This window comes from Zingiber officinale, chromosome 8A (genome assembly GCF_018446385.1).
Source record: "Zingiber officinale cultivar Zhangliang chromosome 8A, Zo_v1.1, whole genome shotgun sequence".
Lineage (NCBI taxonomy): Eukaryota > Viridiplantae > Streptophyta > Magnoliopsida > Zingiberales > Zingiberaceae > Zingiber > Zingiber officinale.
Window position 1 is genome coordinate 66,908,690 of NC_056000.1, and position 17,496 is coordinate 66,926,185.

Here is a 17,496-nt window from a genome sequence, read left to right on the forward strand (position 1 = left end):
CATTCAAAACGCTAATGTTTCTATGGACTTACAAGGTAAGTCAACCTCGGAAAACCACTAAACCTTCTCCTTTATGAAACTGTTTAAAGGCAACTAGGCAAGAAATCTTTTACAAAAGCCTATGAAACCATAAGTGTGAGAAAAACTTTTGAAATAAGTTTAGAGCTTAAAGTTAGAGACCTGAAGTCAAAATGAATAATTATTCTCAATTTCAATTTCAATTTCAATTGAAAATCTAGTTGACTAGCCGATTGACTCATCCTTTGATAGTTGACTGAAAACTCTTTTAGTTGATTTAACTCGAAAAAGAGCCTTTTTTTAATGTCAAGCAGAGCATCCTATTATCACCTACCTCAACCAAACTTCTCTATCTGCTAAGATATTTGTGGATCTCTCTTTTATCTATACATGTTAAACCTCACTCTCAATTACTTAATTAACTTTTGACCTACTTAATTAAACTTCTCTATTTGTAAACTTTTCTTTATCTTGATTTATTTGGACTTCTTTAACTTTTTAAAATTTTGCACCTCAACAGACAAACCTCAATCAAATAAAATATTAAATGAAAACCACTTGATCAACTCAACTTGTTGAATATAGGAGTGTATATGGTTTCAAATTTACCTAAAAAATGATTAAATAAGATTAGATCATGAAAAAGATAAATTAATAATAATAATATTAGAATTATAAATTTATTTTGAGATTTAGGCAGGGTCGCGCGAACACGTACCCCACTACCACAAATTATGACGTCCACTCTCCCAACTTGGGGAGATGGTAGGCCAATGCCCCTCCAAAGTGCAATGGAGGTCATTGGGCTAGGTCATGACCTTCTTGATCGCCCATAAACCTCGTCCAGGTAAGTATGGAGCAAAGGTTCATGTCCACATGCTTTAATAGTATCTTTCACATTTTACTTCTTGTTATTTTAATGATATGGGACTAATTATAATCTAAAACTTTATTATGTTAGCATTAGAGAGGCAACTTAGATGTTTCGATAATATTTCCATTGCAAATATGAAAGTTCAAACATTCTTATTTTGTTAAGATTAAGAATAAGAAGCGAAAATAAAAAAAAAACACAAAATATTTTATAATGGATCAAAATCCTAATGTTTTTATTTTTCAACAAGGTGAATCAATCTTAGAAAAGTCATTATACCTTTTTCATTATAGAAATTTTGAGAGAGAGAGAGAAATCTTTTAAAAAGCTTTCGTAACAAATATGCATTGAGCTTGAAGCTAAACACCAAAGCTCAAAATTAATAAATAATAAAATAATAAAATAAATATAAATTTTGTGGTGAAATGAGGAACATAAACACCTTTTTTAGGGAAGTTCTTTTTTTTTTTTTTGAGCTTCCCTTACTTTTTTTTTAGGATTAGAGAGGTGTTTTGAAAATATTTTCAATGCAAATATGAAAGTTAAAACATTTCTATTTTGTTAAGATTAAGAATAAGTAGTGAAAATAAAAAACATATATAACAAATATAAAATATTTTATCATGGATCAAAATCTTAATGTTTTTATATCTCAATCAATCTTAGAAAAGTCATTATAACTTTTTTATTATAGAACTTTTTAGAGATAAAAAACCTTTTAAAAAGCTTTTGTAACAAATATGGAGCTTGAAGTTAAAAACCTCAACCTCAAAACTCAAAATGAAAAATAAATTTTGTTGTGGAATGAGGAACATAAACACTTTTTTTTTTGTTTGAGGAGAATTCTTATTTTTCATGCTCCCCTTACTTATTTTTTATAGTCCATTAAATGGCCATGAATAAATTCCAACAACAATCTTACATTAATGTTAGTCAAGTTATTTGAATTGTCAATCAACTAAAATGTTGATCATGGGGTCCTTAACTGCTAGCTATTATATTTAGTTAATTGATTGACAATTCAATCAACAGGCATGGATTTCGTTAAGGTTTGCGTGGACCTCTCTATTGTGTTTAACTTCTCAACCTTCATCTACGTACTTAGCTTGACAAATCCATCAACAAATACAACATTAAATCAAAACCACTCATTGAACTCAATCACTTAGAAGTATTATTTCACCAACACTATAAACCTAATTAATTAATTGGATAGAGGTCGCATGTATACGTACTACCACACTATCATAAATTATAAAGTCCAATCTCCCAATCACGAAGATGGTAGACCAATGCCCCTCCAAAGTACAATGAAGATCATTATGCTAAATCATATGCCTTCTTGATCACCCATAGACCTGTCCAATTGTAGCAAGTCACCCACCCAGTATGGAGCAAAGTTCATTATCAACTTTCACACTTTCCTTCTTACTATATTAGCAATGTGGGACTAACTAAAATCTAAAACTTTATCACTAACAAACAAGTTTTGGATTTAATTAACCCAACTAATTGGATCAATGATTCTTAAACAATCTATTGAATAAACCTAGATATTACCATGACTTTTAAAGAGATGTAAAAGTATAAGCATATGTAGGGTTGGTCCTTATTGACTAATTTGAGATATTGATGGTATTCGTGAACTCGTTGTATAATTGCATCAACCCATCACCCATGAGTGAGTGTATATGTTTTATTAACCTAATTAACTAATTATATAGTTTTAAATTAACTTCTTTCAAGAAATATAGTTGTATTTTTGGATTTCTTAGATTATATTAATTTTTTGAAAATGTAAGAATGTATGTAAAATGATTAAATAAAACCAATCATCTAATATATAAAAAATAATTATAATTAATAAAATTAAGATTAAAATAAACAAAACAATTTAATTTAATAGTTAAGAAGGGCTAAACTTGAGGTTTGGAAAATCTTTCTAATGCAAATATAAAACATTTGTGCTTGTTAATATTAAATATAACTGGCGAAAACAGAAAACAATAAACACAAAAATATTATCATCGTTCAAAACGCTAATGTTTCTATGGACTTACAAGGTAAGTCAACCTCGGAAAACCACTAAACCTTCTCCTTTATGAAACTGTTTAAAGGCAACTAGGCAAGAAATTTTTTACAAAAGCCTATGAAATCATAAGTGTGAGAAAAAATTTTGTAACAAGTTTAGAGCTTAAAGTTAGGGACCTTAAGTCAAAATGAATGTAACGACCCGCCTTCTACTGACTAGACTGTAAGGCCGATCGTTACGTAATGCTGTGCTAAATTACTATTGCGGAAATCTGGATTGATTAAAATTTTTACTAAACTGATTACTGTAAAATCTGAACTTAATATTCTTGGTGTACCTAGGAGTTGTACACATGCTAGGGAAGATAATCTATGCCTCCCGGATGTCTTGCTAGTTGTAATCAGGCATTTCAATCGATCCATGGATCGATTGGGCTGTCGGATCGATCCCGTGATCGATCCAGCTTGATACTGGCACAGAAAAAGGCTCTGGATCGGTCGGCTGATCGATCCACAAGCTATCCTGCTTCTGTACGTGGCTGGATCGGTTTACCGACCGATCCAGGAGCACGCTGATCGGTCGCCTCGACCGATCAGTGAGCTTCGGTGCTCTCTGTTCGCGCATGGGTCGGTCGGCTGACCGATCCACAACAGATGCCAACTCTCTGTTCGCGACTGGATCGGTCAGCTGACCGATCCAGCGGCACAACCCAAACTCTGATCGGTCTGCAGACCGGTCTGGGTTCTGATATCACCCTGAAACTCTGATTTCAGCACTCTGGCGTGCCAAAACCTCACACAACAATTCTAAAATCAATTGGAATATATTCTAGCAACTATTAACCAGCATTCTAACATAATTACTAACAAACTAAATAAATCTCCCATGGTTTAAACATTCTAAGGTCTAAAAATGCATGAAAGAAGAAATACTAAGAATTCAACTATTTAAGCTTGCTAAAACCCCTGAGAATCTTTTATTCCAGTTCCTGCCACACACACCATCTTTGCATTGAACTCCAGCTTCCTCTGCTAGTCCATTTTCTCTTTACCTTTATCTGCAGTATAAGGAAAATAGAATCTGTAAGCTTAAAGCTTAGTAAGAAACCAACTAACTCACTAAAACATGCAACGATGCAAACATGCTTTTAAAGAATGCTATTTGAAAACATGTACTGGCATGACATACTATGGTTGCAAGCATAAACTGAAATAACTGAACATGTAAGCTGAAACATGGCATAGCAAGCTAATCACATAGAACAATAATAGAGAACTAAGCTAACTGAAGCTAACCTGAAGCTGAAATCAAACTCAACTATCATAACTGATTTTATGAGTTTTGAAAACCAATAGCATAGTAGATCAAAATAATAATCATGTGCTGTTGGGCCCGGCAACTGTACTTACTGTGCGCACATCCCTAACTAAACCCGGGTTTGCAAGTCCCGAATTTAGTAGGGTTTACTAGGTTATCTGAACCTAAGGACGACTGTGGGAGTCCAACCCAATGGATATCTAATCCGGTACAGTGCCAACTGAAAAGTAAAATACTGAGTATAGCTAAACTGTTCTAAATTGCTGTTTCTAGGTTATCTGAACCTAGAGCTAGGTTGTCTGAACCCAGAGGTGACTGTGGGAGCCCACCCATTGGACCGTAGTCCCATATAAGCTAGAATAAACTGATTTACTGATTTAGATGCTTCTAATGCATTCAACTGAGCTGTTAAAATGCCTAATTTGTATTTTTACTTAACTAGCTATTTTATCGAACACTTAGTGTGCCCCAACTCTCCTCTCTATTAGGGAGACCACTTCTAGGCACCTGACAACGTCTAGAAACCCCCACTGAAGAGGGATTACGTGTCCGACCCATCTAGAAGTGCTCACTAAATCCCTAAACCTGCGAGGAGGATCAATTTCACGCTATGCGTCGATAAAAGTCTGCATATAAATAAACTAATGCGTAGAAAATCCAAACGGAGCTACTTATACTGCAGGTGAGGGGTTTCTTACCTCGTACGCTAATTTCCTTATAATTTTATTCGCTAGAATTCCGGTGGAGACGATCCCTTCGACAATCTTCTCGCGTCTATGCGTTCCTCTCGCGAAGAAGAGCGTCCTCGTGCCGGAGTTGTCGCCGGAAGATGACCTTGGGGCCCTAGGGAGAGAACCCTAGGTCTTCCTTGTGGTTGGAGCTGAGAGAAGGAGAGAAGAAGGGTGTTCGGCGTGAGGGTTTGGAGGGGAGGAGTTTGCCGAACCAAATTCTAAAATAAACCAAACCCAACCTAACTCTTCTATTTATATTAAGTGGATAATTGAACCCAACTCTAATATAAATATAATTGATTTCTCTTTCTTTCAGCACGACCCTGCTGGGTTCACCGGTTACTAAGGCTAACTAAAAGTTACCGGATCCGAGAGGTTCCGGGTTCGATTCCCGCCTAAGCTATTTTGCGGTTCTAATTATTTTTGCTGCTTCCGCTACTCGGAAAATTCCGGAAAAATATCTAAAAATTCCAGAAAAATCATAGAATATTTATAATGCAGTTTCGAGAATTTTCGGGCGTTACAATCCCCCATACCTTATAAAAAGTTCGTCCTCGAACTTAGAATAATTCTGGGTACTTCTGTCTCATGCTAGCTTCTGTCTCCCAAGTTGCCTCTTCTGCTGTGTGACTGTGCCAAATGACTTTTACTAATGGTACCTCTTTGTTTCGCAATTTCTTAACTGCTCGGTCTATTATCTGAATAGGCCAACTGTCATAGCTGAGGTCTTCGCGGATCTGTACCGACTGGGGCTCAATCACCTGGGTGGCATCTGGGGTATGCTTCTTCAGCATAGAGACATGAAATACGTTGTGGACAGCTGACATTTCCTGGGGTAGCTCTAGCTCATATGCTACCTTGCCCACTCTTCTGCTGATAAGGTATGGTCCCACATATCTGGGACTTAGCTTGCCCTTTTTCCCAAACCGCATTACTCCCTTCATGGGAGCTACTCTAAGGAACACTGAATCCCCAACTGAAAACTCTAAGGGTCTGCGCCGTGTATCAGCATAACTCTTCTGGCGGCTCTGAGCTGTCTCTATCCTCTGGCGGATCTGCTGTATAGCTGCTGTGGTATCTGCTACTAGATCTGTCTGAAGCTCTAGTTCTTTCTGTTCACCACTCTCATACCAGCAGATTGGAGATCTACACCTCCGCCCATAGAGAGCCTCATAAGGTGCCATACCGATAGTGGCCTGATAGCTGTTGTTGTATGCAAATTATGCTAAACTCAGATATTTGCACCAACTTCCTTTGAAATCTAGGGCACATGCTCGGAGCATATCTTCGAGTACCTGATTTACTCGCTCCGTCTGTCCATATGTCTGAGGATGGAAGGCTGTGCTAAACTTTAACTTCGTGCCCAAAGCTGACTGTACACACTCCCAGAAGTGTGATGTGAATCTACTGTCCCTGTCTGAAATAATGGTTCGTGGGACTCCATGTAGTCTAACGATCTCCTTGAGATACAACTGGGCTAGCTGTTCCATGGAGTAGGATATCCTGATAGCTAAGAAGTGGGCTGATTTGGTCAACCTGTCGACTATTATCCAGATGGTATCAAAACCATTCGTGGTTCTGGGTAATCCCACTATGAAATCCATAGAAATGTCTTCCCACTTCCATACTGGAATCTGAATGGGCTGCAAAACTCCTCCTGGTCTCTGATGTTCCGCCTTAACCCTTTGACAGGTTAGGTAGGTGCTGACATATCGAGCGATGTCTCTCTTCATCCCGGGCCATCAAAAATGTTTCTTCAAGTCCTGGTACATTTTGGTGGAGCCAGGATGCATCGCATAGGGAGTCTTGTGAGCCTCATCTAGGATTTTCCTCTATAGTTCCTCCTGATCTGGAACACATAGCCGGTCACTGAAATACAACACCCCGCTATCTGATATTCTGAATTCTCCACCTTCTGATTCTGCTAAACCTTGTTTGATTCTCTGAATTTCAGGATCCTGCTCCTGAGCTGTCTGGATGTCACCAAGCAAGGTAGACTCTAATGTCATAGTAGAGAGCTGTCCAACTATGAGTTCGAGACCGAAATCTGTGATCTCTTTCTGTAGGGGTGGTGACATGGCTGCTAGAGATAATAAGGTAGCACTGGACTTCCTGCTAAGTGCATCTGCTACCCTATTTGCTTTCCCTGGGTGGTAGAGGATGTCTATATCGTAGTCCTTGACCAGCTCTAACCATCTGCGCTATCGCATAATCAGATCCTTCTGAGTGAAGAAGTACTTCAGACTCTGATGATCTGTATACACTCTGCACTGAGCTCCATACAAGTAATGTCTCCAAATTTTTAGAGCGAACACCACTGCTGCAAGCTCAAGGTCATGAGTAGGGTAATTCTTCTCATAGTCCTTGAGTTGTCTGGAGGCATAGGCTATCACCTTGCCATTTTACATAAGTACTGCTCCTAGTCCCAATTTGGAGGCATCACTGTAAATGTCGAAGCTGTCTATATTTTCTGGTAAAGCTAGAATAGGAGCACTGGTCAATCTCCTTTTGAGCTCGCTGAAGTTGTTCTCACAGTCCTCTGTCCACTGAAACTTCCTGTTCTTTCTAGTAAGAGCTGTCAGTGGGGAGGCTATCCTGGAGAAGTCCTCTACAAATTTTCTATAATAGCCTGCTAATCCCAGAAAGCTTCTGATCTCACTGGCGTTCTTGGGTCTTTTCCAGTTGCTCACAGCTTCTATCTTACTGGGGTCTACCATAATACCATCCTTTGAGATGATATGACCTAGGAAGGACACCTGATCTAACCAAAATTCATATTTTGTGAACTTGGCGTACAACTGATTTTGTTGAAGGGTCTGCAATACTGTTTTCAGGTGCTCTGCGTGTTCTTCCTGAGTTCTGGAATAGATAAGAATGTCATCGATGAACACGATAACGAACTTATGTAAGTATTCTCTGAATACCCTATTCATGAGTCCATGAAAGTAGCTGGAGCATTTGTCACGCCAAAGGGCATGACTACGAACTCATAATGTCCGTATCTGGTCCTGAATGCTGTCCTCGGTATGTCCCCTTCTTTGACCTTCACCTGATGATAACCTGATCTGAGGTCTATCTTAGAGAACACTGCTGCTCCCTTTAGCTGATCGAACAGTTCATCTATTCTGGGAAGAGGATACCTGTTCTTGATTGTGACTTGGTTCAGTGCCCGGTAGTCTATACACAGGCGCATGCTCCCGTCCATCTTCTTCACGAACAATACCGGTGCTCCCCATGGTGAGTGACTAGGGCGTATGAAGCCTTTGTCAAGTAGCTCCTGTAATTGCTCATGAAGTTCCTTCAGTTCTGCTGGAGCCATGCGGTAGGGTGCTTTGGAAATAGGGTTGGTACCGGGAATGAGCTCTATTTCAAATTCAATCTCCCTGTCTGGTGCTAGTCCTGGTAACTCTCCAGGGAAGACTGCTGGGTAGTCACATACGACTCGGACCTCTGCTAGCTGTGGGTCCTTATCCTGACTGGTACTGACTACGTGTGCTAAAAATCCCGTACACCCTGAATTCATTAATCTCCGTGCCTTCATAGCTGAGAGAAACCTCTTGGCCTTCCTCCTTGGTTCTCCGACGAACTCGAACTACGCTTCTGCGTCAGGTTGGAATACGACTTTCTGTTTACGACACTCTATAGAAGCGCCGTATCTGATCAGGAAGTCCATTCCAAAGATAACATCATAGTCAGTCATATTTAGCACTATCAGATCACAAAAGAGTTCTTTGTCTGCTATAATGACTGGCACTGCTCTGAGCCAGTGCGTGGATGCCATAATTTCTCCTGAAGGCAATGTCGTCAGAAACTGACTACTGAGTACCTCTGGAGGTATTGCTAACTTCTCGGCAAATGCCCTGGATATATATGAATGGGTTACCCCAGGATCGAATAAGACAGTTGTACTTTGCTGTAAAATACTAATCTGACCTGTAACAACTGTCGAGGCATTTGCTACGTCCTCTCTGGTGAGTGAGTAGATCCTCGCATTGGTCATAGCTGGAGGGGCTTCTAATCTGCCCTGGCTGATGTGTGGACCATCTAAAGCGGCCTGCATCTGATGTAACTGAGCTGGCTGGCCTCCGTACTGAATCGGCTGTGGCTGAGGAAGACTGGTCTTGTTCGGGCACTGCTTAGCCATGTGCCCTTCTTGTCCACATTCAAAGCATTCTCGTGTGCCCTTACGACAAACTCCAGGATGGAGTTTCCCACAAGTAGCACACTTTGGATAACTGGGCTGCTTGCTGGCTGGTCCTCCTTTTGGGTAACTCCCTAGTTTGCGCTTGTTGCTGGAGTTCCCTTTCCAGTTAGAGCCATGAGAGCTGTGGCCCTGCTGCTTTTGGGTACCTGAGCCTCCTTGACCCTTAGGTTCTGAGAGGATTTGCTTCTGCTGCTTGATACTATTCTGGTAGTGCTCAGTGGTCAAGGCGCTGCTGACTAGTTCTTCGGTGGTTTGCGGCCTGTGGATGCCGCCAGCCACGTTCATTGCTATTTCCGGCCTCAACATCTTGAGCATTAACCAAACTCGTTCTTTTTCTGTGCTGACTAGTTCTGGGCATAGACGAGCCAACCTGTTGAATTTCTTCACGACTTCCTCCACTGAAAGGTTGCCCTGACAAAACTCTGTGAACTCGTCGTAGTGGCGGTTCGTGACCCGCATGTGAAAGAATTCCTCAAAGAACTCCTTCTCGAAGTCAGCCCACAACATCTGGTTCACTGGGCGCTTCACTCTGATTCTCTCCCACCACATGCGTGCATCCCCTGTCAGGCAGAAGGAGGCACACTTCACCTTCTCGTGTTCTGGCCAGTCCAGAAGCTCCATCGTACTCTCCAGTGTTTTGAACCAGGCTTGTGCATCCCATGGTTCACTAGTGCCTGAGAAGTTCTCTGGCTTAACTCTCTGCCACTGGATCAGATAGGCTTCTCTCCTTGTCTCTGTTGCTGGGGCTACTGGTACTGTAGGCTGGACTGGTGGAACCTCTAAGACCACTGGTGTCGCTAAGTTAGGCTCCGGGGTGACAGTGGGAGTGTTCTGCTGACTAGCCTTTAAGGTGGCTATTTCCTGTTGCTGTTCAGCTAGCTGCTGCTGCTGTAAGGTCTGGGGGAGGCACTGAACTGCCTGCCTCATGCTGGGGCTCAGTGGCTGGTGTCCTTCTAGCTGGGCGTCCTCGTGCCATTTCTAAAGACATGGAGGACAGGACATGCATAACTAATACAATTATAATTGTATAACTATTGCTATCATGTTATATACTATCACATACTAACATGCATCAATTATTTATAAACATGAGCTATAACAAGAAAGCAAGAAACATAAATAAAGCAGAGGTATTCTTACTTGGAAGCTGCAGGTTCAATGCTGATGTGTGTGTAGGAAGTATGGAACACTGCTCTGATACCACTCTGTAACGACCCGCCTTCTACTGACTAGGCTGTAAGGCCGATCGTTACGTAATGCTGTGCTAAATTACTATTGCGGAAATCTGGATTGATTAAAATTTTTACTAAACTGATTACTGTAAAATCTGAACTTAATATTCTGGGTGTACCTAGGAGTTGTACACATGCTAGGGAAGATAATCTATGCCTCCCGGATGTCCTGCTAGCTGTAATCAGGCATTTCAATCGATCCATGGATCGATTGGGCTGTCGGATCGATCCCGTGATCGATCCAGCTTGATACTGGCACGGAAAAAGGCTCTGGATCGGTCGGCTGACCGATCCACAAGCTATCTTGCTTCTGTACGCGGCTGGATCGGTCTACCGACCGATCCAGGAGCACGCTGATCGGTCGGTAGACCGATTAGTGGCTTACTGATCGGTTGGCTCGACCGATCAGTGAGCTTCGGTGCTCTCTGTTCGCGCATGGGTCAGTCGGCTGACCGATCCACAATAGATGCCAACTCTCTGTTCGCGACTGGATCGGTCAGCTGACCGATCCAGCGGCACAACCTAAACTCTGATCGGTCTGCAGACCGGTCTGGGTTCTGATATCACCCTGAAACTCTGACTTCAGCACTCTGGCGTGCCAAAACCTCACACAACAATTCTAAAATCAATTGGAATATATTCTAGCAACTATTAACCAGCATTCTAACATAATTACTAACAAACTAAATAAATCTCCCATGGTTTAAACGTTCTAAGGTCTAAAAATGCATGAAAGAAGAAATACTAAGAATTCAACTATTTAAGCTTGCTAAAACCCCTGAGAATCTTTTATTCCAGTTCCTGCCATACACACCATCTTTGCATTGAACTCCAGCTTCCTCTGCTAGTCCATTTTCCCTTTACCTTTATCTGCAGTATAAGGAAAATAGAATTTGTAAGCTTAAAGCTTAGTAAGAAACCAACTACCTCACTAAAACATGCAACGATGCAAACATGCTTTTAAAGAATGCTATTTGAAAACATGTACTGGCATGACATACTATGGTTGCAAGCATAAACTGAAATAACTGAACATGTAAGCTGAAACATGGCATAGCAAGCTAATCACATAGAACAATAATAAAGAACTAAGCTAACTGAAGCTGAAATCAAACTCAACTATCATAACTGATTTTATGAGTTTTGAAAACTAATAGCATAGTAGATCAAAATAATAATCATGTGCTGTTGGGCCCGGCAACTGTACTTACTGTGCGCACATCCCTAACTAAACCCGGTTTTGCAAGTCCCGAATTTAGTAGGGTTTACTAGGTTATCTGAACCTAGGGACGACTGTGGGAGTCCAACCCAATGGATATCTAATCCGGTACAGTGCCAACTGAAAAGTAAAATACTGAGTATAGCTAAACTGTTCTAAATTGCTGTTTCTAGGTTATCTGAACCTAGAGCTAGGTTGTCTGAACCCAGAGGCGACTGTGGGAGCCCACCCATTGGACCGTAGTCCCATATAAGCTAGAATAAACTGATTTACTGATTAGATGCTTCTAATGCATTCAACTGAGCTGTTAAAATGCCTAATTTGTATTTTTACTTAACTAGCTATTTTATCGAACACTTAGTGTGCCCCAACTCTCCTCTCTATTAGGGAGACCACTTCTAGGCACCCGACAACGTCTAGAAACCCCCACTGAAGAGGGATTACGTGTCCGGCCCATCTAGAAGTGCTCACTAAATCCCTAAACCTGCGAGGAGGATCAATTTCACGCTATGCGTCGATAAAAGTCTGCATATAAATAAACTAATGCATAGAAAACCCAAACGGAGCTACTTATACTGCAGGTGAGGGGTTTCTTACCTCGTACGCTAATTTCCTTACAATTCTATTCGCTAGAATTCCGGTGGAGACGATCCCTTCGACAATCTTCTCGTGTCTATGCGTTCCTCTCGCGAAGAAGAGCGTCCTCGTGCTGGAGTTGTCGCCGGAAGATGACCTTGGGGCCCTAGGGAGAGAACCCTAGGTCTTCCTTGTGGTTGGCGCCGATAGAAGGAGAGAAGAAGGGTGTTCGGCGTGAGGGTTTGGAGGGGAGGAGTTTGCCGAACCAAATTCTAAAATAAACCAAACCCAACCTAACTCTTCTATTTATATTAAGTGGATAATTGAACCCAACTCTAATATAAATATAATTGATTTCTCTTTCTTTCAGCACAGCCCTGCTGGGTTCACCGGTTACTAAGGCTAACTAAAAGTTACCGGATCCGAGAGGTTCCGAGTTCTATTCCCGCCTAAGCTATTTTGCGGTTCTAATTATTTTTGCTGCTTCTGCTACTCGAAAAATTCCGGAAAAATATCTAAAAATTCCAGAAAAATCATAGAATATTTATAATGCAGTTTCGAGAATTTTTGGGCGTTACAATGAATAATTATTCACAATTTCAATTGAGAATCTAGTTGACTAGCCGATTGACTCATCCTTTGATAGCTGACTGAAAACTCTTTTAGTTGATTTAACTCGAAAAAGAACCTTTTTTAATGTCAAGCAGAGCATCCTATTATCACCTACCTCAACCAAGCTTCTCTAACTGCTAAGATCTTTGTGAATCTCTCTTTTATCTATACAATGATAAACTTCACTATCAATTACTTAATTAACTTTTGACATACTTAAACTTCTCTATTTGTCAACTTTTCTTTATCTTGATTTATTTGGATTTCTTTAACTTGTCAAATTTTTGCACCTCAGACAAACCTCAATGAAATAAAATATTAAATGAAAACCACTTATCAACTCAACTTGTTGAATATAATTGCACCAAAACATCACCCAGGAGTGTATATGGTTTCAAATTTACCTAAAACAAGATTAAATAAGATTATATCATGCAAAAGATAAATTAATAATAATAATATTAGAATTACAAATTTATTTTGGGATTTTGGCGGGGCCGCGCGAATGCGTACCCCACTACCACAAATTATGACGCCCACTCTCCCAACTTTGGGAGATGGTAGACCAATGCCCCTCCAAAGTGCAATGGAGGTCATTGGGCTAGGTCATTGGCCTTCTTGATCGCCCATAAACCTCGTCCAGGTAAGTATGGAGCAAAGGTTCATGTCCACATGCTTTAATAGCAGCTTCCACATTTTACTTCTTGTTATTTTAATGATATGGGACTAATTATAATCTAAAACTTAATTATGTTAGGATGAGAGAGGCAACTTAGATGTTTCAAAAATATTTCCGTTGCAAATATGAAAGTTCAAACATTTTTGTTTTGTTAAGATTAAGAATAAGAAGCGAAAATAAAAAACACAAAATATTTTATCATGGATCAAAATCCTAATGTTTTTATTTTTAAACAAGGTAAATCAATCTTAAAAAAGTCATTATGCCTTTTTCATTATAGAAATTTTGAGAGAGAGAGAGAGAGAGAAATCTTTTAAAAAGCTTTCGTAACAAATATGCATGGAGCTTGAAGGTAAACACCTAAGCTCAAAATTTAAAAATAATAAAATAATAAAATAAATATAAATTTTGTGGTGAAATGAGGAACATAAACACCTTTCTTAGGGGAGTTTTTTTTTTTAAGCTTCCCTTTGTCACGCCCCAGGTAGTTCCTGCCAGAAGAAATTTTGACAGTATTTTCCTTGTACGGGTGACAATATGAATCCAGATATACATATATCCATACCTCAACCCACACAGCCGGAACAATACAATACAAATAATAAACAAACCACCCAGTTTATACAAACATTCCACACAGTTCAATATAATCATCCCACGCAGTTTAATATGCAGCCTTCATCTAACAACAAAATGTATAAAAAGGAAAGATGATCTAGAAATCATCGTAGATATATGTAAACTTCTACTCCACTACAACAAAGAAAACACAATCAACGAAATAATGGAAATATCACAGCGGAAAACATAAGTAGCAAACCCAAAGAATCCAACATAAAGTCCTCAATACAAGAACCCACATCACTGGTATATGACGACATAGAACGAATACAAAACATCTACAACCAAAAATCGTCGCAACAATGGGGGCTAGTGACTGGAATCTCCCAATGACCTCAACCTGAAAAGTAGCAATATAACCAGTGAGTCCAAGAACTCAGCAGGTAACCAATAGATATGTACAACAACATATAACCACCAGCAATAACCTATAGTACAGTCTCCTAAAGTATAGAACTTATAGTATAGTCTCCTAACAGTATAACAAATATGTATAGCTGAATAAACTGTAGTAACTAACAGTAAGCATGTAATACAGTCTACAGCAAGAATAATAAGAAATGCATAACTGAAATAAACTGTACTCACCTACGATGTAAAATGCCGATATCGTAGAATACCGAAAATAGGCGAATATTAAAAAGGGTATTTTCCAGAATTTTTCGGGAATTTTTCGGAGCTCGTACGGACGAGTTAACGGGGATAAAAACGGGGCCCGGAAAAGCCTGTTTAGGCTACCCGATTTAAGCGAAGAAAAGATTTTATTTATATATCTTATTCCTTTTTATTTTCTTTGTTTTTTTTCGTTTTGTTGTTGCCGAAACCGAGCCAAAGCCCCGCACCCCTTCCTTCTTCTCCCCGACGCCGACGCGCGCTTCTCCTTCTTTGCCCTAACCGGCGCCGACGCCGGCGGTTTCTTCCTCTCCACAGCCGAGTGATCTTGTGCCCTAGAGAGCAGCAGCGAGCCACCACCGCCGCTCCTCCCCGTTGCACACCGCGAGCCGACCCTTGCCCTAAACCTCGCGACGCCTTCTCCCGAGACCTCGCCGACCACTAGGTTCGACCTAGCGCCGCCGCCCCTCTCCGATCTCCTCTGTGTCGGCCTCCTCCACACTGTGCCCTAATTCCCCGGTCTCCTCTCATCAGAGTCGAGCCTTCTTCACAGCGACTTCCTGTGCCCTATCGCCGGTTTTCTGCCACGACGCTGACCCCTCTGCTGTCGGCGACGAGCCACCTCTCTGGCTCTCTTTGTGCCGGCGACCGATCCTCCTTTCCTCCTCACGGCAGAGCACCCCGGCAAGAGCACCATTCCTCCCCTTACTGTGCCGTGCCTAGTTTAGGTGCGGCCGAGCCTTCCTTTGTGTTCTAGGTTCCGGTTGAGGTAAGTTTGGAATGTCGATTTTGCATCTTCTGTTCTTGATCCGAACAATGTAAATCGTTTCCAACTAAGTGTTGTTTTGTTCTTGATCCTGTTCTGGATAGAATCTGTGCGGTGGATTTTAGCAGTAAAGCTGTAAAACTTCAGCAGCAACGATCCTTGCTATAGAGCCACAGCGACTGTGGTTGAGGTATAGTGTAGGAATTGATCTTTGTGGTAAATGAGAAGTGTTAGCAAGAATTGTTAACTTGGGTACATGTGTTTGTTTGGGCAGCAACCTTTTGATTTACAGCAGCAATTTATCTTTGCTAGCAGTAAGTTTTGTTTTCAAGCAGCATCTTGGTCCAGCAGCAGTAAGGTAAGGGTTTAGTTTATGGATTTAGTTGGCACGCTCTTGATACATGTTGTTTTAGGTATGAATTGATACATATATAATTGGATTTGGATTTAGGTTAATTTCTCGGGGATATGATTTAGCTAATTAATTTATATGTAATTAGCTAAATCCGTATATCATATTGTTACAGGACTGTGATTCGAGATTGGGCGTCTTGACATCGGATTGGTTCGATTCGATCTATATCGGAGGCGGGTACCTCTTGACTTATCTTTTATGATATCGTCATTTGGATATGCATAGTACTTTATAGCTGCAAACAATGAACATGTTTGTCTTTGGTATGTCACTGTTTGATATCCATAGCATGTTAGGTTTGTCGCTTGTTATGTAGCCGTGCTTATATCTTGTGATTTGTTACCATGAGTATCTTATTGCCATGAGTACTGTATTACCATGAGTACCTTAGTTCCTAGAGTAAGTGACATACCATGCTCTACTGAGGTTAGGACTAGGTTCTGGATTTTATTTCTGGCAAGTGTATCTAGATTATCTGATACCTAGGTTTTTATACCATACCTGACTTGTGTACCTCTATTTGTATATCATATATGATTCGTGTACCTAGACTCTGATTCTTTGATCTGTGTATATTGTTGGTACATATGTTATGGAAGGAGGATATGTTTAGGATCTAGGTTGTTATACCATAGAGGATCTGTATACCCTAGATTCGTGGATTTGACTCACTGATACTGTGGTACCCATATTATACATATATGGATATGGTTATGCTGATCAGTTTATGACTATGCTTAGTGTCATGCATCATGATTGCATGCTGCGCGATTGTCGGCTCCACTATGGTTGAGCACATCGCCAGTTACATGTACTGCACACACCACCACTCATGGATTAGTGGTATATCAGACAGGTGTGTGGCGGTTCTGCTGTTTGGCTCCGTTGGTCTGAGGACTCAGCGTGGTAGCCGGCAGTCAGTTCCGCTCTGTTTGGCTCCGCTGGCATTTAGTGTAGCAGCGTAGTAGCCGGCAGACGGTGGACTCTGTTTGGCTCCGTTGGTCAGGTGACTCAGCGTGGTAGCCGGCAGAGATACCTCCCCGTCATCGTGTACCGGGAGTTGAGAGCATTGAGCTCCCCCATTTATGATTTGGGGTCACAGGACAGGAGTACTCCGACAGCATCCCGTCCACTCGGTCACTCATCAGGAGCAGTGACGACAGAGTGCACGGTTGTCACAGCCCTACCCACTCGGTCTCACCATTTGTGTGAGAGAGGCGTCAGGGGTGACCAGGACGCATCATTAGCATCATATGCATTGATGCATTTATATTCTTATGATTGTGTTTGCTGCATTTTGGTTGGATGCATACTTTTGACCTGCATACAGGATTATTGACACTTTTGGTTTGACGACCCTTTTGTCTGGATAGGAGTTCCTGGTGAGTACAGCTTCCTCAGTTACCTTTCAGTTTTACATATTCCCTATATATGATTCGGAAGCTGTATTCCATGTTTGTTGCTGTTAGATATATCTTACTACTCATGTCCATTGGTATTCGCTGAGTTGTTGAACTCACCCCCGTTGACACTATCTTTTCAGGTACCAGGTTATTTATGGTGTCGCTTGGAGCATCCTGTCTGCTGG

At 40.8% G+C, this 17,496-nt stretch overlaps 1 long non-coding RNA gene and 3 other non-coding genes across 4 annotated transcripts; 1 reads left to right on the forward strand and 3 right to left on the reverse strand.

The window, feature by feature from the left end:
• Positions 1 to 714: 714 nt before the first annotated feature.
• On the reverse strand, positions 715 to 873 carry LOC122013017. Its single transcript, XR_006120405.1, has one exon. It is a non-coding gene; the product is annotated as a U1 spliceosomal RNA (small nuclear RNA).
• A 1,233-nt stretch (positions 874 to 2,106) lies between these two features.
• Positions 2,107 to 2,262, reverse strand: LOC122013031. Its single transcript, XR_006120417.1, has one exon. It is a non-coding gene; the product is annotated as a U1 spliceosomal RNA (small nuclear RNA).
• Positions 2,263 to 13,305: 11,043 nt separating this feature from the next.
• On the reverse strand, positions 13,306 to 13,466 carry LOC122013014. The gene has a single exon (XR_006120402.1). It is a non-coding gene; the product is annotated as a U1 spliceosomal RNA (small nuclear RNA).
• A 1,699-nt stretch (positions 13,467 to 15,165) lies between these two features.
• Positions 15,166 to 16,064, forward strand: LOC122012385. The gene is made up of 4 exons (XR_006120208.1): positions 15,166 to 15,496; positions 15,598 to 15,683; positions 15,768 to 15,851; positions 16,021 to 16,064. It is a non-coding gene; the product is annotated as an uncharacterized LOC122012385 (long non-coding RNA).
• Positions 16,065 to 17,496: the final 1,432 nt, after the last annotated feature.